The 22,374-nt window shown below is 37.9% G+C and overlaps 1 protein-coding gene across 2 annotated transcripts in view; it reads left to right on the top strand.

The window, feature by feature from the left end:
- Positions 1 to 22,374, top strand: part of KCNMB2 (potassium channel subfamily M regulatory beta subunit 2) — a 454,246-nt gene that overhangs the window by 128,060 nt on the left and 303,812 nt on the right. Inside the window, exon 1 of one of the 2 annotated variants that reach the window (XM_011980369.1) lies at positions 1,081 to 1,556. The exons of the other annotated variant lie outside the window; for it this stretch is intronic. The gene's annotated coding sequence lies outside the window, so the exon portion shown is untranslated. Of the gene's footprint in view, positions 1 to 1,080; positions 1,557 to 22,374 lie in introns of those variants that run through there. 2 annotated transcript variants of the gene reach the window in all.

Below are 22,374 nucleotides of genomic sequence, written 5' to 3' on the forward strand. Positions count from 1 at the left end.
GGAAGGAAGGAAGGAAGGAAGGAAGGAAGGAAGGAAGGAAGGGGAGAAAAGAAAGAAAGAGAGAGAGAGACAGAGAGGGAGGGAGGGAGGGAGGGAGGGACAAAGGAGTGGAGGAAACAGTATCTTTGCTTTATCAGACATCTGAGCAATTCAGATATTCGGTTATTACATTAATAAAATAATGGATGCTATGACCTGATCATTAGAGCATTTCTAGATTACAAAACTACCAGTAATTAAATAGTGGTGATTTATAATCATTCTCTCCAAAATTTTGTTGTAGTAGTTTGTAGCAGTTTTTGTTTGTTAATTACTACTCATTTTTAGTTCTATAGGCCAGTATAATACACATCCGTCCATATTACATCTGCTGCTCTCTTTAACCCCTTCCCTGGAGCAGACCATCTAGTTTCCGTAGTAACTACTACAAAACTATTGCTCCTGGGGTAGAAGGAAGAAAGGAAATGCAGAAGATAATGAATAAGTTGGGTAGTTGGAGGATAAAATGTTACTTAAGCTACTAAGAACTTTGCTTCCTTACTTGCAAAGGTACTTAACTTTTCAGAGTAGCACTTCCAGCAGACTAATACCCTCTTCTTTGACCAATGTTAAGAAATCCCTCTTCTATCTTCCATGATCATGACTGTCCAAAGTGGAGCAAGACAGTGTACACATTCCCATTCTTTCCGTTCACCATTCATTCTTTCCGTTTGACAATTGTGCCTGACATGTGATTGCTTCAGTCTGAAACACAAAGCTTTGCGAGTCAGCATAAAATAAACACTTTGTGCACTAAATGATCCATTCAGTCCAGTTGATCTATAATTTGAGATTTTGTGTACATGTGTACCTTAAGTCATACCTCAGTAATAATGAGAACTTTTCCTCTTTGGATTGATTCTCATACCTAACTCCAGAGAATACTTATTTTTGTAACTGGGAAGAGCAGGTATCTCTTACTGGGAGTAAGAGAATTGTTTGGAGAATCCTAGATTGTTTACTACCAAGTTCACTTTCCGTATCGAAAATACCTATTTGGCTGTCTCTCCTATAGTTAAGGAGGATTTGGAAATCTGATCCAGTGCAGGGCGATGTCGGTCTGGGAAGGAAGACTGTGAGCCCTCTCTCCCTTTTTAATATGAGAATTCGAAAGCAGTGGGGAAGTGATGTTGGACCTATCACAGCATTGCTAACAGACAGCCTATTACAGTATTTAATAAAAACAGAAACAGCATGCCTATCATAGGCTAATAAATCCTATCTCCTGCATGCTTTAAAACAGTATGAAGCAGCTTTAACGGAGCTCCAGATAACTAATTTCAAGCATGGCTGTCTAGCGTGCCTGTCACTCCTATTGTCCTTCCAAACTCTTTCAGACATTTTGAGCAGGGAGAATTAAAGCTATGAGTTAGAAAGGGTTGTGACATTAATGGTCCACAAAGGCTTTAGGCACAAGAGGTAATGATGATTACCGGTGGCTATTTGGAGGACTGCACTGGATCGCTGTCATTAAAAATTAAGCGTGGCATTTGAGGAAGATGTGACAACTACCGGAGGTAGGATTTGCATGTAAAACAAAGGAATCTGTTGCTGTTTCATGCTTTTTTGTTTGCTCTGTGGCGTGCGGATCGTGAATTGCAGCCAGGTGCGGAGTGAGAAGCAGGAAGAGGAGGGAGAGGGGAGTGGGAGATGGTCTGCTTAGAGCAAAACACAGTGGCTAGTATTATGTTTTATGGCAGAAATGCCTCCAGGACAAAGTGGCACCAGGCTTATAGCCTGCTGAGTGTACATTCCACTCTGCTTTTCCTGTGGAGTAGAATGTTTAGAGGTCACGAAGGAAACACTTTGCCTCTTATCTGTGGTGCCAGCTGGGCTATTGGTAGGGCTGAGTGAAGACTTTGGTGGGTGGAAGGCATAAAGGTCCAAGAAAAATAAAGAGGAAGCGGTCCTTAAGATTTGAAACCTGTTAGATAAATGTTTTATTTCTACAGTCAATGTGTTTTGATGGTCAGAGTCTGATTTTTTCAAAGGGGAAATTGGAAGATTAGGACAAATTTCCCTGACAAAGAACTACTTCCTATGTAATCTATTATAAAAGAAAATTGGGTACCTTCGTCCGTTTTGCATATTGAAAGGCTGACCCACACTGTTTGGGTTCATGATTTTGCTAAGCAGAGCAAGAGTTTTCGACTAAAAGAAGGGGCTTTCTCTCGGTTCCTGCTCTTGCTTTTCAACAACTGCCGGGGCTGCAGATGGAAATGGTGATTTGTTAGAGGTTATGGACTTGACATTTTACCTATTTGTTTTGTTTTGTTTTTCAAATGAACAGCATAAAAACACAATTCTCCTTCAAAGATGAGAGGGGCAGTTGGGTTCCAAAGTCCAGTGGATAATGGGTAGATTTACAAAGGAACTTATTATACTGCTTTGTACTTTATATGGGATCGGTATAGCACAATCAGAAAAGGAAATGTCAGGAAATCACAAGCTGAGATTTCTAAGGCAAAAGTACAATGATCAGAAACCAGTGTTTTCTCAACTTGATCTATGGTGCAAATTTCAGTCTTTGTCATTGCATATGACCCTCAATGTGAAGTGGCAGGAACATAGTAAGTGAATTTCCCAGTGCCGTTGTGTTGTTTCCCCAGTGGACTTCACAAACTCTGAGCTGTAAAGATGTTGCTTTATATTCTGAAAAACTCTATATTCTGAGGCATAGATTGGTTATAACGAATGGCAGATACATGAAATAATTATAAATTTATAAAAGAATGCAATATTCTTCAAATGCATCTAAAACTTCCATACTAATGCAGAATTAACTAGAAATAAAAGTGTAAGACAATTAGAGTATGTTTGTTTTCAGCTAAATACTGCAATTAAGGATAAGTAGGGCTTTTGCTCTTCTCTGATGCAGTTGAGTTTGTGTATTTGTGAGCTTCTGTATATACACTGTAATCCACATACAAAGTTGAAATCATTGCCCCATAGTAGATGGCATCTATGTTAAAGTTTCCTGTTTGTTTTTCCTAACAGTGTGGTGGATTTTACTGAACCAGCCGAACACTCTTGGCTGGTCTTTACGTGACCAGACCACATGTCCATGAAATGACTGTATGGAATTCTTGGTGCATTTGATAGCTATGACATCGTTTTCTGCTTCTATGTGGCCAGTGGAATGTGTGCCCTTGACCTTGTAAAGTCCCTTCTCCAGCCAATTGACCTCACCAGTCAAGAATGCATGTATAGAAAGAGAGAGCTCAAAATACACAAACAAAAATACACACATACATTTTACTTACTGTTGTTAGAGGTTTAAAAATCGATATTATTCCTATTATTTTCATTAATTTCATTAAGGGTAAAAGGACTTTCACTGCCTCTAGTCTTACCAATATCTTCTGAATCTAATTGCATCAAGTATTTACTTTGGAGGCAATTCGTGCCATGAAAGTTGTCAACAGGAGAAATTATTTTGCTGTGGTTATGCTCACAACACTTTAGTGATAAACTAAAATGAATTTTTACAATTTTCACAGATTGATGAGGAAAAAGTTTCCGTATTAATTCTTGATGATATATGTGTCTGGACTGAACCCCCACAACATGAAAAATATAGAGGAGATATGGTGCTTGTTTTTCTTCTTTGTAAGCTGTGAGGAAAGCCAAACCAAGTAATTTAGTCAAAACAATCTACTTTGTATCACAAATTAATTTCATTGCCTGTTTACATTGGTAGATATCAGCCAAAACATTTTGAGATATCTTTTTCTTTCAGCTTCTGCTACATCTAGTAATAAAAAACAAACAATTCTCCAGCTATGCAAAAAGCAAGTCTGCAATCCCCCTTGATATAAAAAATAAGCACAGCTTTAGTCAGTCCTGTTTCCTCAGTCCCCATGGATAACACAGCCATCGTATCGTCACCAAGACACTTAGAATCCGAAGTTGTCCTTGTTCTCTGTCTCTCTCATATACACAGACAGTCATCATCCTGCTTTATTGGAAGATATTGGACCAGATATTTCTCAAACTAACACAATCTTCCCTTGGATCATCTCTCCTTTTCATCAAAATATAATTAAAAATAAATCTTCCAAAGATAAATTTCTGCTATTATATCAAATAAAAAAGCAGACTGCAAGAATGTATATATAATTTTGTTAATGCATATGTGTGTGTGAAAAAAACTAGAAAAAAATGCATCAAAATGTTAGCAGCAGTTATCTCAGTGAGGTGGAATTGGTGCATTTTATTCTCTTCATTCATTTGCACGGTTGCTATATTTTTTTCAAAGAGCATCTATTATATCAATAGCAAGAAGGCATGTCATAAAAGTTTATTTCTAGCTCCTGTTGCCATCTTTGCCCATGATCCTCCTGCATATCATGTACTATGTCTTCACCTCAAATTCCAAAGTCATTTGCTTGTCTAAGCACAACTGATTAAAGATGCCATTCCATTGTCAAATCCTCTTCATCCTTAGGTTTCTTGGTACTTCATGAAAAACAACATTGTCCTTTTTCAGGGACTGACTCCTACCTCTTAACTCAGGTTTCTGAAATAAAAGGAAAGCTAGAGAGAGTGTGTGTGTATGTGTTGAGTGTGTGTGTGTATCTGAGATTTCTCCCTATTTTGTAAATGGAGACTTTTTCAATCTCCTGCTGGTTCCTCATTATTTCCTAAATCTTTAAATGTTGGAGTGTTCCATGGATCAACTATAAATTTCTACTTTATCTATACTTAAGCTCTAAATGAGTTCAATCTAGTATCAAGCCCTCAGAAACTTCCCATATACAGAGAGCTCACAAATGCTAATCTCTAACCTTGACTTTTCCTCTAACTTCCATACTTACATATCCAACTACCTACATAACATTTCCACTTAAATGTCTTACAGGCATCTCACACAGGATATGCTCAAAATCAAATTTCTGAATTGCACAAAATGTCCTCCTTCTATATTTTTCTCCATCTGGGTAAATGGGAACTTCACCGTTGCACTTGCTCAGAAAAACCTTGGAGTCCTCGGTGATCCTCTCTTTCTTTTGCACATCACAGGAAATCCTAGTGCCTCTACCTTCAAACTATGCCTAGCTTTAATTGTTTCTTATCATTTCCACTGCTGCCACTCTGGGCAAGTCACTACCAACTCTCACATTATTACATATTTTTCACAGTTGGTCTCTTACTTCTGCCTCCCTTCTCCCACCCACATGTTCTATTCTCTACCCAACACCGGTGGTCATTTCAATATTGAAGTTAAGTCATACCTTCTGCTCAAAAGCCTCCAATGTCTTTCTGTATGACTGCAGATAGAAGCCAAGGTCTTACAGTGGCCCGTGTGCCCTGGAATAATCTGGTTCCTCCCAGTACCCTTCTGCTACCACTCTTTCCCATTCCACTGCCACCATGCTGGCCTCCTGGGCTGGGGCTCAAATCCACCAAGCACTCTCAAACCTCAGAGCCTTTGACTTGCTCTGCCTGCTGCCTAAAGAATTCTTCCCCTGCATAGTCACTTGACTCAGTTCTTTACTTTTTTTTCAGGTCTCTGCTGAATATCAGAAAACTTCCCTGAAAACACCTTTCAAATCACAACCCTTTGCATACTTCTTATTCCCAGACAATGCTTTCTTTTTCTCTGCAGCATACCATATTATCCCCAGGACATTACATGCTAAGATTTTATTGTCTATCTCCCTTCTCCTCAATTGTAAACTCTATGAAAGCAGAAATTTTTATTTGCCTTCTGAAGTATTCATAGCACTTAGAATAGGGCCTCTTATGCAGTAGGCACTTAATGAGCAACTGTCAAATGAATGAACAAGTTGTTCAATGTACGAATTAAATGTTTTCCTTCATCAAAATCCATTAGTAGCATTAGATTCCAAGTATAAGTTTTTCAACTTGAGAATCAGAGCTCTCAACTTGAGTGTCATAACATTCTGTTGCTTTTTCCAAAGAGAAAAATACTGAGCACCTTCAAGAAAGTTAAGGAAATTCATTAAGATGGTTTTCTTTCCCCTCCCTGCACAGGAGTGGGGAAAAATCACATCACTGATTCCAATCCATGTCAAAGCAAATGAAAATTCAATTTGTCTGAATTTGATCTTATCCAAAAGATGACTTCTATTTCAAAAAGGACATTTTCACAGATCTCCTATACAAATGACTGTAAATGTTGACATGTCCTATATTTTCTTTGCTCTTCCCTGGTGATAAGGAAAGGAATGGTAAAATCAAGTTGGAAGGGATGATTGGGGTCAGTATGGCTTCCTAAGGGTACAAGCCCCAGTAGCCTGTGCAGCAATAGGAATCAATTAATACTAATCAATAATCATACTGTTCATTTACACTTTCAAAATCAGCATTGTACAATCTCATGGTCTATTAAACAGTGACTTCTCTACCATTTATACATTTTTTTTCAATCAATTAAAATATAATACAATAATCTTATTGTACAAATTGGATGTAAATAATAATGTCCAATATTTCTAGAATGTTTTATAGTGTCAAGAGGTTGTGTGATGTGAAAAGGATGCAGCATCGGAGATAAATACAAGTATTAAGACAAGATAAACTTGGTTTGAGTCTCACTTCACGTTGTTGGATATGGGTTCTAAATTTCTTTTCAAAGAATTAATATCAGTATGTTCAATTCTTTGCCTTTTACTTTTAAACTTAACTTCCTCGTAAAGCAACCTTTTTTGATTACCTACTCCACTCTGACTCATTCTGATCACCTGCTCCACCCTAACTCATTCAGATTGCCTGCTACCTGCTCTGACCTGACTCCCTCGGAAGCACTCACCCTGTCATTCTCTTTAAATTAGCCAATCGGAATTAGTTTATCCTGTGCAGTCTAACCCTAGCCAATAGGGGAACGACACAGCAGCAGGGGCCACGTGTCGTTCCCCTCCCTTGTCCAAGTGTGCGCTCACCATTGCTCCATCTGTAAGGGTGCACCCTTCTATAGAAGTAACTTGCCTTGCTGAGAATTAAAAAGAAAATTTTACATTCGAGTGCTATTCCTTTTGCAGCACCAAAACTTTAAATATAACTATAGCTACATGATGTTGAGCAAGTTTCTTAAATCTTACTGAGCCTCAGTTTCCTTAGTGGAAATTGGTAACGGTAATAACTACCTGGTTGGGTTGAAGATTAAATGTCATAATATATACCACTTTCCCATTAGAGTAACTGGCTCAGAGGAGAAGCTCAAAAAGTAATAGTTATCTTATTACTATTGTTATTTAATCTTCACAGCATACCTCAGCAGTAGATATTATACCTTCCATTGAACAGATAAGAAAACTCAGAAGTAGGAAAGTTAATCAAATTGCTCAAGGTCAAAGAGCTACTGTGCTATCAAAATTTAGTCTCTATTCAGCTGTAAAGACTCCTGATAAATAGAATGTTAGATTAACCGTCTTTAATGTATTTGATGACTGAACGCTACCAGTGATTAGGGGGATTTTTTTTAAAGGAAGAATCTAAAGAATAGAATCGTCTTTCATATTTGAACAATGCAGGTGTCTCATGTGCTCTTTCCCTAAAGAAAGTACACTCAAATTCCCAGGAAACAATTTGAATGAATGCAAACTAACAAATTAAGAAGGCCCTCTCTAGACACGCCGTATCATGGAGTATTAGAAAACCAGTTTCACAGCCCTGAATATCTTCGTTTGAATCCCAATTCTGCATCTTGCCTGAGTCTCCCTTTCCTCAGTAGGAATGTAGGTAGTAATGGTATATTATCCATGGGGTCACAAGGATTAAATGAAATAACCTGTGCCCAGGTATCAGCACTATGCTTGGCACGAATTAGTGCATAATGCCTTGACCCATTTGTATGAAACTATTATGATCAAAGATGAAACTATCAAGTTGAATTGTGTTTATTATAATATTGCGAGATTTGGTTTAAAAGTCTCCTTTAGTTTTTACTTCTTGGTATTTCATGTCTCCAAATTCATTCAATAGATATCATTTAAGAGTCATTTGACCAGAACCAGAAACCAATTTTCCTGAAATGTATGACATTTGCTCATTTCTTATTAGACCCAAAATGAAAGAAGCAATTCTGGAAAAATCAAAGAAAATGTCTGCCTCTCTGAGATACCAAACCTAATTTTATAATTCACATACCTGGGACAGAACTTCAACCCAGTGCCTTCCGTTGGCATTGTCAGGCTTCAACTTCAACATGTCCAGTGTCTTCACTCTGTGGCTGCACTGACAGAAATCCTGAGAAACTGACCAGGTGAATGCACGATCATACAAATGACTTCAGTGCACAACGTGCGTGAAATTGGCATTTAGCCTCATCAGTTACTCTAGATTTAGCATGAATTTTTAAATCCAAAGGGTGTTTCATTTAATCACTCAAAAAAAATCACTACCTCCAATTAAGCTATTTGGAAACTTTCAAATCCTGGTCTACTACATAGGTTAAACTTTTCTTTGGTCAATTCTGAGCTTCATTCTGCACCAAATAACTTCTCAAATTTCTGATTCCTGAAGCTTGGTAACTAATGGTTGAATTTTGGGGGATGTTTTCCTTAACATTTTGTAATTTCTCAAGTCTTCCTCTGTAAGTGCAACTGGTCCCAACACGAATATCTCTCTCCAAAAGTGTGTATGTGTCACTGTCATAAAAATGTCACAGATTTTTAAGATTTGATTTTTTTTCTTAATCTTCACAATATGTTGCTCCTTTTTGTTGCAAGAATACTCTGTGCATGGCCTTTATTACACTTTGCTATGATCTTTGGTTCACTTATCTGCCTCCTTCCACCCCTCCTTAAACTGTAGGTCTCTGAAAGGTTAAGGACTAGGTCATCATCATCACAGTACTTTCAGTGCCTAGCAGAGTTCACCACAGTAGTTAACACTCAATAAGTGTTTCTTGAAAGAACAAATCAATCATATCTATAGTAGATTTCTTAGTGTCCAGTTTGACCTAAAAAGGGTAAATGCCCACATGGTCAAAAAAAAAATCATACACCGCAGAAATACAGTACTGCAGGGAATTATTTTATAATAATTAAGCCCTGGATCTGCCATGGGCTCACTAACCTCTCATTCACCTGTTCTCTCACCTCTTCTCTTTATATTCCCAGGCCCACATCAAATGCTCTTTTTGACTGTTTCTCCCTTCCTTCCTCTCTGCTGTCTGCCCACAGCCACTACCCTATTTTTCTAAAGCACATGGTGGGAACTTCCATTCGAAGCTGACTTTGAGTTTGACAGCCCAGACAGCAAATGCCTAAACCCCCTCCTCATCAAAGCCAGGGTGACAGATGAGCCTGGGTGAGTATTTCAGCTCTGGGAAGGGGAGAAAATGAATCAGCAGTCAAATGTCAAGTTTGCTGACTCTTTAGGAAAGAAAGAGAAGATACTTATAATACTGGACAGGAGGGCTTTGGCTTACATTTGCCAGCTTTATACTAAATAGGGAAAATGTCAGCTGAATCCCACATGTAGATTCCTTGTCATCTTGGTGTTTTCCTGAGTGTAAAATTAAAACTCCAAAAGATTCTGGACATGAGAGCTCATTTTCAGTTTTCAACAAATCTAGCTGATGAACAAAAACACAGGCAAGTAGTAAAATATGCAACTAAAATTTTAAAGTCTAATTTTTAGCCAGATAATTAGGTTGCAAACTCATTGAAAGCAGCAACGATGTTTTTGTAAATCTCAGATGACTAGAACTATATTAAAAATATACAATAGGTTTTTTAAAAACAATTTCTTGATTAATATATGTCCTCCTCCTCACCCTATCCCCTAAGGTAAAGCCATGTTAGGGAAATCAAGAAAATGTCTTATCTTTATTTACCAGGCTGCTTGACTGGGGATTTAGGGTTCCAGAAACCACACAAGTTTTAATTCCACAGAATCCCCTTTGCACACCGTGGTGTAGAGAGGGCACTTATAGAAGGGGAAGGAGATTATAGAAGGGGAAGGAAAGAGCAGCGTATGAGTTCTGATGTTGTCTGTTTGTTTGTGGAATCCTGTCACTCACAGGCATTTCTATGATTGGAAATCATTTACAAAATTAGTCCACATAGGATTCTTACTAAGGAGGATTCAATTTGGAAATTTCTTGAAATAAAGCCCTTACTACACTATGTGTGTCTGGGAATGTCACTGACATAGTTCAGGACTTCATAAATAATGAGTTTGGTTTTGTAAGACATTTGAAGTCTTTTCTTCATTGGATTTTTCACTGGAAAGCTGGTAAAGGTCAAGCACCTGACTCCATAACTCATCCACAAAGGTAAAATATCTCTCAAAGTAAAACTCTGAGAAAGTTAAAAATAGCCAACAATTCAAATGCAAATCTAGAATCTTTCTTGCTTTGCATCAGATGCAGAGAATCATTCCGGACATGCTGCATAAGGCACTTTATGAGAAGGATAGAGAAGCAGTTGGTAAATCTTGCTCATGAGATAATTCTTGAATGTCTTCAGTTTGGTTCTGCATAAGCATCTGAAAATTTCAGACTACATGAAGAACGTATAGTCCATGAAATTGAACTCCTACAGAAGGATTCTATTTCTGTAGAAATGCTGGAACTATTGGTTGTCTCTGGATTGTTTGTTTGTTTCCTACTATATTTCAAATGAGGAAATTAGAAGAAGGGGAAAAAAAACCTGACATCCAGAAGAAAATAATACCTAACTTTAGAGGCCACATTTTAATCACGTTTTAACAGGATTAGTCCCATTTCTCCCTCTCTGTGAAGGTGATCATTCACTGGTTTAACTTTGCTTCATGGTGGTTTTATTTGGTCCTGTGTGGTGCTTGGGAACAGCCATGTGAGGCTCTCTGTGTAGATAACTCAAGGTAACTGTTTGCTTTGAAAACATAAAAATAGAACAGCACAGGATTCATTTCTCTGTTGGAATGAATCAAAAGAAAAGTTGAGAGAGAGAAATAAAGTTTATGTATAAAGGAGAAGGAAAGTTTAGATAACATATACCCAAATATGAGAAAATTTTTGTAGGTATAGAAAACATAACAATAGAACTGGTACAAACAAAACTGGCTAGAGAATGTCTGTAACAATCTGCTTCTCAATCTTCTGGGTCTATTTCCCCACTGACAAGTGGATTTAATGTTTGCTGAACTGAAAGTGAAAAATAAATGGTATAAAGAAAACAAATGTGCTCTGATTTACATGCCTGTATGAAGAAAGCTGTCTTTTTTCATATAAGCATATAAAGTTGTAATTTTGATTTCAGGCACATGGTGGTATTTAGTGTGTTCATTGCAGCTTACATCCTAGTGAGAAGTAATAAGAAAATTAATAAACAAGATAAAAAGGAAGCTATTTACGTCACCTCAAGCTATGAATGTCCTAAGGTGTCTACAAATTTTAAAAACTCATTCTCCATCCTACTACCCTTTAAATTATAGCCTATTACAAGGAGTAAGTGGGGACCATGCCCTGACAGAGTGTCAATGTGTCTGGAGAGCAAGGGTCAGCAGCATGTATTTGGAAATAAGGCTAAAAGGTAGAAAAGAGCCATGCTAGGTAAGACCTTACAGGTCACATTAATGAGTTTGCTCATCATTCTAAGAGCAATGGAAAGCCATCCAAGGTATCAGGCAGGGGGCTGACAAGGTAGTTGCACTTTCCAAAGGTATCTATGACTGCAATGTTGTGATCAAAATGGAGAAGAACAAAAGTGGATGCCAAGAAGCCAGATGAAAGGCTACTGTAGTAATCCAGACGATGCTAGCCTAGCCCAGGCAGCAGTGAAATGGCGGAAAGACAGTCAGAAAAATATGTGTCTGTAAAGTGCTATATTTGAATACATTCCCAATGATCATGTGACAGAAACTTAACCCCCAATGCAACAGTGTTAAAAGGTGAGACCTTTAGGTGAGTAGGTCATGAGTCCTCTGCCCTGAAGAATAGATTAGTGCTATTTTCACCGGAGTGGGTTAGTTATTGTGGAAGTAGGTCCCTAATAAAAGGACGAGTTTGGCCCCCTTTTCCTCCTTCACCTCTCTGTTATGTGTGTGCACTCTGTTGCTCTTCCGCTTTCCACCACTGGCCCTTGACCTTGAACTTCCCAGCCTCCAGGTGTGTAAGAAATAAATCTCTGTTCTGTATAAATTACTGAGTCTCAGGTGTTCTGTTATAGCAGCATAAAATGAACTAAGACAGAAAATCACTTCATAGAGTTGCTCATAGACTAAATTTGAGAGGTGGGTAGAGAAAGAGACAATGTCAAGGATAACTCTATATTTCTGGCTTAAACAACTGGATAGATGGTGCGATTATGGAACATTGGAAAAGGACTAGAGTTCCCTTTCATCAAAAAACATTTTAAAATTACGTGTGTGTGTATGTGTAAGTGTGTGTGTGTGTATATATGTATATGTGTATGTATGTATGCATGTATGTATATTCTTCAAATTCTCTCTTTATTTGACTTGAATTATGTTTAACTATTTAACTTCCCAGGTTCTCTCCTACTTTATAGTTCTTTTTATCTTTTCTCCTTTCCTGGATTCTTTATCTTCTCTTACTCTTTAGAGTTTTTTTCAGTAATTGCAAATATCATCCATCCACACTTAAAATCCAAGCCATCTTTCCAGCTGCAACCTTGCTCTTCTAACCCAAGTCCTATGTTGTCTACTACCTATGTTGACATTTCCCTGCTGCTGCCATTTTTAGACTTCAAAATTCACTTGGCAAAATTAAACGCTTATCAGACCTAATAAATCTATACAGTCTCATGTTTCTATTCATTGTACCACAAATCTTCCAGCTATTAAAGCCAATAATTATCTTTGAATCCTCTTCCAGTGATAGACCTAATTGACCTACTGATTTTTCCTTCAAAATATCTTTTGTTTCTGTGCCTTTTCTCTTCATGGACAAATAAAGTCCCTTTATTGGCACACTTTGGTTATTAAGATAGTTTGCTAAATAACCTCCTCAACTCTACTCTCACATTTTTCAAAGTGGTAGTTATTGAATCACCTGCACAAGAATTATCTGGGGAACTTTGTAGAAACATCAATTCATGTGACCCATATTTAATCAGAATCTTTTTGTGTAAGGCCTGGAAATTTATCAAATACTATGGATAGATCTAGTATATATTATACATTTTGAGAAAAAATGTTCCAATCTCTTTCTGCCCTGGGTTTCTTCTACATAGATCATCCAAATGAGTAGTTTCAAAGCATGACCTCAAGCATGGAACTTCCTTCATCACAGCCATTGGCTCTCACTTAACCAAGCAAATCAAGTCTCCTAGGACTAGATGTCAAGACCCTCCAATTTCTGACGGCCAGATGAATTTCTAGCCTAATCCTTACCTCCCTTCTCTCACTCTGTTACAACTAAACTACTTGCCATATCTCAAACATGCCTATCATGTCTTTATACCTCTGTCCATGAGCCTCATGCATTTCAAACCTCCAGAAAAGGTCTCTTTCCCCTCTCATTTTCACCTGTCAAAATCGACCAGTTCTCAATGGTTCCTCTTAAATGAAGCCTCCCCTTAATCCTTTCCCATTTTTCCTCTTCCTTTTCTATTCCTTTCACTCTAAGCTAGAAGGAGCCTCTCCAATCTTTGAACTCCTTCAGCAGATTTTACCTTTTGGTACTTACTTGTCACATAATTACATGTATAAATAAGTTTTCCTTTTTCACTTCTACTCACAAAATTGAAGACAGGAACTATGTTTTATGAAAAGATGAATTGATGAATGGAAAGAAAGTTGACCTGAGTTCAAAATCCATCTAGTGCATGCCCTTGGGCAAATAATTGAGTTCCCTTATTAAGTGAGATTATGTCACTTACTTTATAGAATTTTGGTCAGTATAAGTAGAGGTATCTTATAAAAAGTTGAGCAACATGAAATGGCAAATATTTCATTTTCACTGACAAAATGGAAATTTCATTATGCTTGGTGGTTCTCTACATTTTAGTATGTTTTTCTTTAAAATATTGTGTATACTATGCTTTACATCCACTTTACACATCTTGTCCACTGAATATATAAATGAACATAGTAATGCTATTCTTATTAGCATGAAGAGAGAGAAGAATTAGAGAGACTCTGAAATAGAGAGAAGAGAGAAAAGAAGGGAAACTCAATCTGCCTCAGGGCTTACCTTGCCTCTTCCTTTTTCTTTTCTTTTTTTTTTTTTTTTTCTTGAGATGCAGTCTCACTCTGTTGTCCAGGCTGGAGTGCAATGGCACAGTCGTGGTTCACTGCAATCTCTGCCTCTCGAGTTCAAGCGATTCTCCTGTCTCAGCCTACCGAGTAGCTGGGATTACAGATTTACAGGCACACACCACCACGCCCAGCACTTTTTTTTTTTTTTTTTTGTATTTTTAGTAGAGACGAGGTTTCACCATGTTGGCCAGGCTGGTCTCGAACTCCTGACCTTAGGTGATCTGCTTGCCTCAGCCTCCCAAAGTGCTGAGATTACAGGCGTGAACCATTGGGTTGCCTGTTCCTTTTTCAAAGCAGGTGAGCACACAGCAGTTTTAACAATAAGCTAAAGCAAGCTCTTTTCTAATGAGAAAGTTCTGTTAAATAAAGGTCAGCAAGAAAAGTAGCAACACTCATTGTCTCTTGTTTATGGTCCATCTGAGCATCATGTAAACTTGCTCAAAGTTCTCTCCTGTGCATTGTTATTTTACCTAGAGTTTACCTAAATCACATTCCGCTCTACCCTGGCTGGAATTCTTTGTCATTAATCAGAATAACAATAATGTTTCCAAATGTAACTTACAAGAAAAGTATGCATTTTTTTTTTCTTCTTTTCAGCTATCTTTCCATCCCCTTGCATTATTTATGAAAAGAAAAATACCTCTTGACCAGTTAACTTAAAGGAAACTCTTACCTTGATAAGGTCAGTGTTATGTCGGCTATACAAGTAAATTAACTAAGAAATTGATGTCATTTTCAGGTTCTCGCTTTAAATCTTCAGACTTTGCAACCCCAAGGAGAGATTTTTTGTCTAATACTTCCTTTGTTAAAAAATAATTTGCCCCATGAAGGCATTACATTAAAAGAGGTCCTTGAGGATTATACATTATTCAAGAGGTATGTCAAGTTCCCAGGAGTTAGGAGTGAGATAGTGAGACAAATACCATGCAAAGGTACACAGTGCTTTGGATATTTTCATAGAAAAAATGTTACTAACAGAAGCTGAGAAAAGAACAAAGCTCTAAGAAGGAACATCGGTATTAGCAGGGTTCCAATCTCTTTTTTGCCACTAGTGTGGCAATTATGTGATATTGAGCAAGTTAGCATCTCGGTGCCTCAGTTTCCTCCTCTGTAAAATGGGATCGGAATACCTGCCACGCAAGGGCTTCATATAAGTTAAATGAAATCATGTATGCCACATGGCTGGCCCAGTGCAGCACATAGTAGCATTTCAATAAATGATTCCTGTTTTTATTATTAAGATGAGAGTGGGTAATCATGTCAAATATTACAGAGAATTCAAAGGAAAGGTTTTGCATTTTGTGATTTGGGATCTGAATTCAATGACAAAGTGGGAGACCATTTTCCACAAAGAGGATAAGCACCAAAATCAGGTTGCAATGACGTTAAAGGACTGAGCAAGTGGTGAGGATGTGGATTATTCTTTCCAAGAAAAAATATTCCCCAAAAGGAAAGTAAGAGTGAGGGCAGTTGACAAAGGGCTGGTGAGGATGAAGGAACAGTACAGATGCTTTTTCTTCCCAGAGGCTGGCTGTGAGGGCCTTTTGGTAGTTGATGAAGTAATATCTTATCCTATTTTGTAAATTACACATTGAACTCACTCAAAATTTATCTCCTATTGTTCTCACAACTCTGTGTGGTGAGCATCACCATCCCCATTTAGGACAGAAAAACTGAAGTTAAAAAGCATTGAAAGCCCTATCCCACGTCCCATGACAAATAATGGCAGAGCCAGGATTTCCACCAACTCCTCTAACATAAACTGCAGGCCACACTGCCTGACCTAACTATGAACCCATCACTTCTGCCTTTCGAACCTTCTTCACTAAGACATGTGCATTTCCGGAGAGGATTTGGAGGGAGAATCCTGGGAGAAATAGTTGTTTGTTCTAAGGTGGCCACTGCTAACAAGTCCTTAAAAATATCCACAATGTTACACAACATTTATTGAGCACTTTGCAGATGGCAGACAGTTTACACAATAATATCAGTTATAGCTTGTGAACCTTTATTAAGTCAAGGATTGTACTAGGCATTTTACTTGCATTTGAAGTTCAGAACAGTCCTAAAATCCCTATCATGCACTTGAGAAATCTGTCACTCAGAAAGCATGATCAGCTTGCCCAGGATCCAATATTCAAGCTGAAGCCCGCCAGACTGACAGACTTTCAAGTATCCCATTTGACACCTGCTGGCCATTTGGCACACTTTCTCCCTAGGTACCAGTGTGCACAAGCCCCAAGTGTGCAGGTCTGGACTATGAGGTCCCAAGAGGGCCACACTCAGAGCTCCAGAACCCAGAAGAAAGCACATGACTCACACACAAACATCTGGGGCAGCTAACCCAGGCAATCTGCTTTCCTGTGGATCAAAATCTATCTTTTGTCTTTCTATATGCACAAGGTAATGCATGGTGCTGGTCCCCATCCAGACGCTGACCAAGGTTTATAGATACGATTCTAAATGTCGACTGTGGAAGAATGATGTAACAGCACTCCCACCACAAACTCCCACACTGAGGAGTTGTGAAAGAGAAAGAAGAGTCCAGCAAAGAAGGAAAATGTTTTATAACAGATTTCCTATTCTTTTCTTAACATATCATCAAATTGTTTCTCTATTTCTCTGCAGTTTTATTTTTTGAATAACTCCCCCCACCAAAATATTCTATTCTTTTGCCACCATCTCTAAGACAGTTCAGTTTGACAACCCGTTTCAGACAAAATACAATTATGCCTCTATTTTATTTACCTAATAATTTCCATAACTCTGTATATCAATGGCAATATAAGCTTTATTTTCTTTCTGTCTCATTTCCCCAAAATCAGCCTTGATCTCATTAATGTGATGCATGGGCTGCTTTTCTGTAAAATCACCTTTCCCAAAACTAGGTAGAATTTAGGCCACAGTTCTTTCCATCTCTATTAGTTTTTTAAATACGTATTTGTAACTGTTTTAACTCAAGCAAATATAATAAGTATCCTTGCTTTCGCTTTTCTCTAAATTATCGGAATTCAAACAATCTATTATTCTAAAATTATTATAATTTGTATTCAAAAGCAATGTCCTAATAAGTCACATATTTTAAGCCTCAGTAGTCTGCTAGATTTGTGAATAAATACCATAGTCACTTGTGACAGCCCCCATAATGATGCTTAGATTTCTCTCTTTGCCAACTAGTGCAGAGTTTGATGTTATTTGTGTTTCGAAGGCATAATAACGCCTAAGGGTTTCTTACTGGTAGTTCTACAATAAAGATAAGCAGAAAAAAACTGCCCTATGTTGTTATCTTAGCTGGATTTTTCTCATTGCCTGTCAACTTGCTTCCTCTGCAGTGATATTGCATTCATTCATAATCACAAAAGAAAATCAATTTTAATAAAACATTAAAATGAAATTTCACCCGAACCTTCACCTGAAACTTGAACTTCTAAATTGCAGTTCACCTAAAGTCAGTTAAGATTTATGACAGATACATAAAATGTGAGGAAGGAAACAGATTTCCTTTATTATCCTACCTAAGTACCATCTGGCACCATGCTAGAAAAGAACCCAAAATCCTGGTTTGCTGCTAGTCTTAATCTGGATATGTTTGTAAGATTTGATTTAAAATTTTGAAAAATGAACTGAATATTGGCCAACACAGACTTTAACAATGCCCACTGAAAACAAAATTAAAAGGCATGGGCAAGCCACTCAAATGCAAGAAATTATGGGAATTGTGACCCAGACACAAAAAGAGAGTTTTTGGCTGAGGAATGTCACTCAGCACTGAGCATTCTCTGATTAGCTTCAGAGAGATTCCTTTTTTTTTTTTTTTTTTTTTTTTTGACAGTCTCCCTCTGTGGCCCGGGCTGGAGTGCAGTGGCACCACCTTGGCTCACCGCAACCTTCATTTCGTCTCTTGGGTTCAAGTGGTTCTCTTGCCTCAGCCCTCCCAGGGAGCAGGGATTACAGGTGAACATGCTACCACGCCCAGACAATTTTTATATTTTTTAGTACAGACTGGGTTTCACCATGTTGGCCAGGCTGTTCTCAAACTCTTGACCTCAAGGGATCTGCCTGTCATGGTCTCCCAAAGTGCTGGGATTACAGGTGAGAGCCACCGCACCCAGACACAGTTTCTATAGTACTGGAGGATTGTTCATATCAGTTTTCCTAAAAATAAAAGAGGGAATGAAGGTAAGCAGAGAAAAAAAATGCAAATAATTAAACGAAACCATTGAAAAGAGATATACCAGAGCCAGATTGTTTTAACAAAAACTATTCAGAGTAATAATAGCTAACATTTACTGATTACTTACTATATTTATGTGTCAGGTGTTATGCTTACATGATTATCTCATCTCATCCTGATGATAAAGCTATGAGGTAGGTTTTTTTTTTTAATATCTGTTTCTCAGATGAGGAAACTGAGGCACAGAAAAGACCTTCAACTTCTTCAAAGTTATAGTTAACAAGAGTTATGGCCTTGATTCAAGTTCAGCTGATCCAGTCCTGATTCCAGAATGTATATACTTTATCCCTATTGTAATAAAATTTCAAATCACTATGCATATAAAATCATAACCTTCAGAGGATATGGTTGTAGATACATTTGAATCAGCTTTTAATAAGAATTCACACGTGAAATATTTATCAGAGTCAAATCTCAAAACTTCATTTGGTACCAAAGAACCATGCCTATTGTCATCTGGTGTTGTAGAATGGAACTTCAAATCATAGTGATATTTAGAGAGTTCATAAACATGTATGTTTAAAGAAGAAATTTTTTTCTCTTATCAGTGTCACCTAGAACCTTATGAGAAATGACAATTCCTTTCTTTCTTTCTGATGTAGAACAAGTGACCCAACTTGCAAATTAATTTAATTCAATTCTTTTTTTTTTCTTTTTTTTTTTTTTTTTTTTTTTTATTATTATTATACTTTAAGTTCTAGGGTACATGTGCATAACGTGCAGGTTTGTTACATATGTATACTTGTGCCATGTTGGTGTGCTGCACCCATCAACTCATCATTTACATCAGGTATAACTCCCAATGCAATCCCTCCCCCCTCCCCCCTCCCCATGATAGGCCCCGGTGTGTGATGTTCCCCTTCCTGAGTCCAAGTGATCTCATTGTTCAGTTCCCACCTATGAATGAGAACATGTGGTGTTTGGTTTTCTGTTCTTGTGATAGTTTGCTAAGAATGATGGTTTCCAGCTGCATCCATGTCCCTACAAAGGACACAAACTCATCCTTTTTTATGGCTGCATAGTATTCCATGGTGTATATGTGCCACATTTTCTTAATCCAGTCTGTCACTGATGGACATTTGGGTTGATTCCAAGTCTTTGCTATTGTGAATAGTGCCGCAATAAACATACGTGTGCATGTGTCTTTATAGCAGCATGATTTATAATCCTTTGGGTATATACCCAGTAATGGGATGGCTGGGTCATATGGTACATCTAGTTCTAGATCCTTGAGGAATCGCCATACTGTTTTCCATAATGGTTGAACTAGTTTACAATCCCACCAACAGTGTAAAAGTGTTCCTATTTCTCCACATCCTCTCCAGCACCTGTTGTTTCCTGACTTTTTAATGATCGCCATTCTAACTGGTGTGAGATGGTATCTCATTGTGGTTTTGATTTGCATTTCTCTGATAGCCAGTGATGATGAGCATTTTTTCATGTATCTGTTGGCTGTATGAATGTCTTCTTTTGAGAAATGTCTGTTCATATCCTTTGCCCACTTTTTGATGGGGTTGTTTGTTTTTTTCTTGTAAATTTGTTTGAGTTCTTTGTAGGTTCTGGATATTAGCCCTTTGTCAGATGAGTAGATTGCAAAAATTTTCTCCCATTCTGTAGGTTGCCTGTTCACTCTGATGGTAGTTTCTTTTGCTGTGCAGAAGCTCTTTAGTTTAATTAGATCCCATTTGTCAATTTTGGCTTTTGCTGCCGTTGCTTTTGGTGTTTTAGACATGAAGTCTTTGCCCATGCCTATGTCCTGAATGGTACTACCTACGTTTTCCTCTAGGGTTTTTATGGTATTAGGTCTAACATTTAAGTCTCTAATCCATCTTGAATTAATTTTCGTATAAGGAGTAAGGAAAGGATCCAGTTTCAGCTTTCTACTTATGGCTAGCCAATTCTTTTTAACATCAATTATCAAGCCCCTTTCAGAAAAAAAAGCACTTATGGTTTTCCTTCCTCTCAAAAATAAAGAACTCAAGTTTGCATTATTTCTATGAAATAAGTATAATTTACATGCAGAAGTCAGTAGGCTAGTAAGAAACTAAGGTTGATAAACACACTAGAAGATATGTTCCCTTACTCTCAAGTTGCTTGCAAATTAGTATTGATTACTACTCAAAAGAAAGCACTGTCTCGCTTTTCAAAAGTATATGGGTCTTGTGTAAGGATATGGGTCTCTGCTGTCTGCAAGTGACTTTATTATGGATAGAAGTTGTCTAGAGAGGACTTCACAAGACTGTCAAACTAATCCTTCCTTAGCAGGTAGCTGATAAGAATATATTACCAAGACCACTGTTCTTGTCATTTACATTGGGATTACTAAAAGTTGATGCCTTCAGGATGAAAAGAGAGGTGATAGAAATGGTGGCCTGACAGATCAGAGGAGCTGGCATGTTAGAAGAGTGTCCTCACACATGGAAAGCCCCCATGCTACCTGCTGCTCAGGTGGACTCTGCAACTGGGAAGTTCCAAGAGCAATGAGAGTCAAAAGAAAGACTGAACAGAACATTTTACTCTTTCTCAATAAAATAACTCTTCATCATCCACAAACCTTCCCCTAGCAAAAAATTTTCTTCCCTGTGCTGCCAACTCCTGTTGTCTGACACAATACACAATTTAATCTAATGGAATCACATGAAGTTAAGAGCGTGACCTTTCACACCTGGGATTTGGCCCCTATCCTCTCGTTACTAGCTGTGTCATCTTGGGCAAGTTACTTAAGGTTTTCAGCATCAGTTTCTACATCTATAAAACGGGTGCTCATAATGTTTATTTAGCAGGTCTTTTGGGAAGTTTGCATGAAATGACATATATAAGACATGTGCTCATATGATGGGTGAGCAATCAAAACTAGTCATTGTTATAAAAGCATGGGCTATGTTCACAAAGCCCTATTGTCACTGTTCACTTTATGGTGAATAGCCATTTCCACTGTATTGCAGTTTGTGGGGAGGAGGCCCAGTGGGAGGAAGAATGGGGAGATATTTTTGTTTACTCAGATAGAGTCCCTGATCCTTGATACTAACTACATCCAAGAAAGAATATCATATCTGACATTAAGGGCCTAACCTAAGCGGTGGAGACTATACACATGGTGCTGTATTAGAAAGTAGAATGTGCTCACTATTGTACCAGACTCACAAAGCACTTTGGGATCACCAAAGAGGGGAAAGCTAATTTTGACCAGGAGTTGAGGATGCCATCATGGAAGCCTGCATATTTGATCTGTGTCTTAAACAAGGGATTGAATACAAATTAGAAATAAGAAGGAAATAGACACCTCAAAATTTCAAAAGCAAGACAGTCACAACTTGGGATGCATAGGATATGGAGAGTAAGGAGGAAAAAGAAGAGTGAAAGATAACCAGAATTTAGAAGCCCAGAAAACTGGAAGGACAGTGCTGACTGAAGTTCAGCAGGATGTCACAGAGAAGGGGTGAAATCAATAGAAGATGATAAACTCAGGTTGAGTTTGAGGTGGAGGAAGAACATCCAGATGAGGATATATCCCGGTGAAGTATAACTTACAACTCAAGGAAGAGATGCAGATTCCAGAGTCATTTTCATGGATATGATCATTTAAACTTAAGCAATCATTTTAGGGGAGAGAATAAATCAGTAATTTAATGGCAACTAGTATGGAACAGTAAGAAGCAGCTATGCTTTGGGGACTCATAGACACACAGTTTTGTTTGTTTGTTTTTTGTTTTATGTTTTTTGTTTTTTTGAGACAGAGTTTTGCTCTTATTGCCCAGGCTAGAGTGCAGTGGTGCAATCTTGGCTCACTGCAACCTCTGCCTTCCAGTTTCAAGCGATCCTCCTGCCTCAGCCTCCCAAGTAGCTGGGATTACAGGTGCCCGCCATCACGCCTAGCTAATTTTTTTTGTATTTTTAGTAGAGACAGGGTTTCACCATCTTAGTCA

This window comes from Mandrillus leucophaeus, unplaced genomic scaffold, assembly GCF_000951045.1.
Source record: "Mandrillus leucophaeus isolate KB7577 unplaced genomic scaffold, Mleu.le_1.0 Scaffold211, whole genome shotgun sequence".
Taxonomy (NCBI): domain Eukaryota; kingdom Metazoa; phylum Chordata; class Mammalia; order Primates; family Cercopithecidae; genus Mandrillus; species Mandrillus leucophaeus.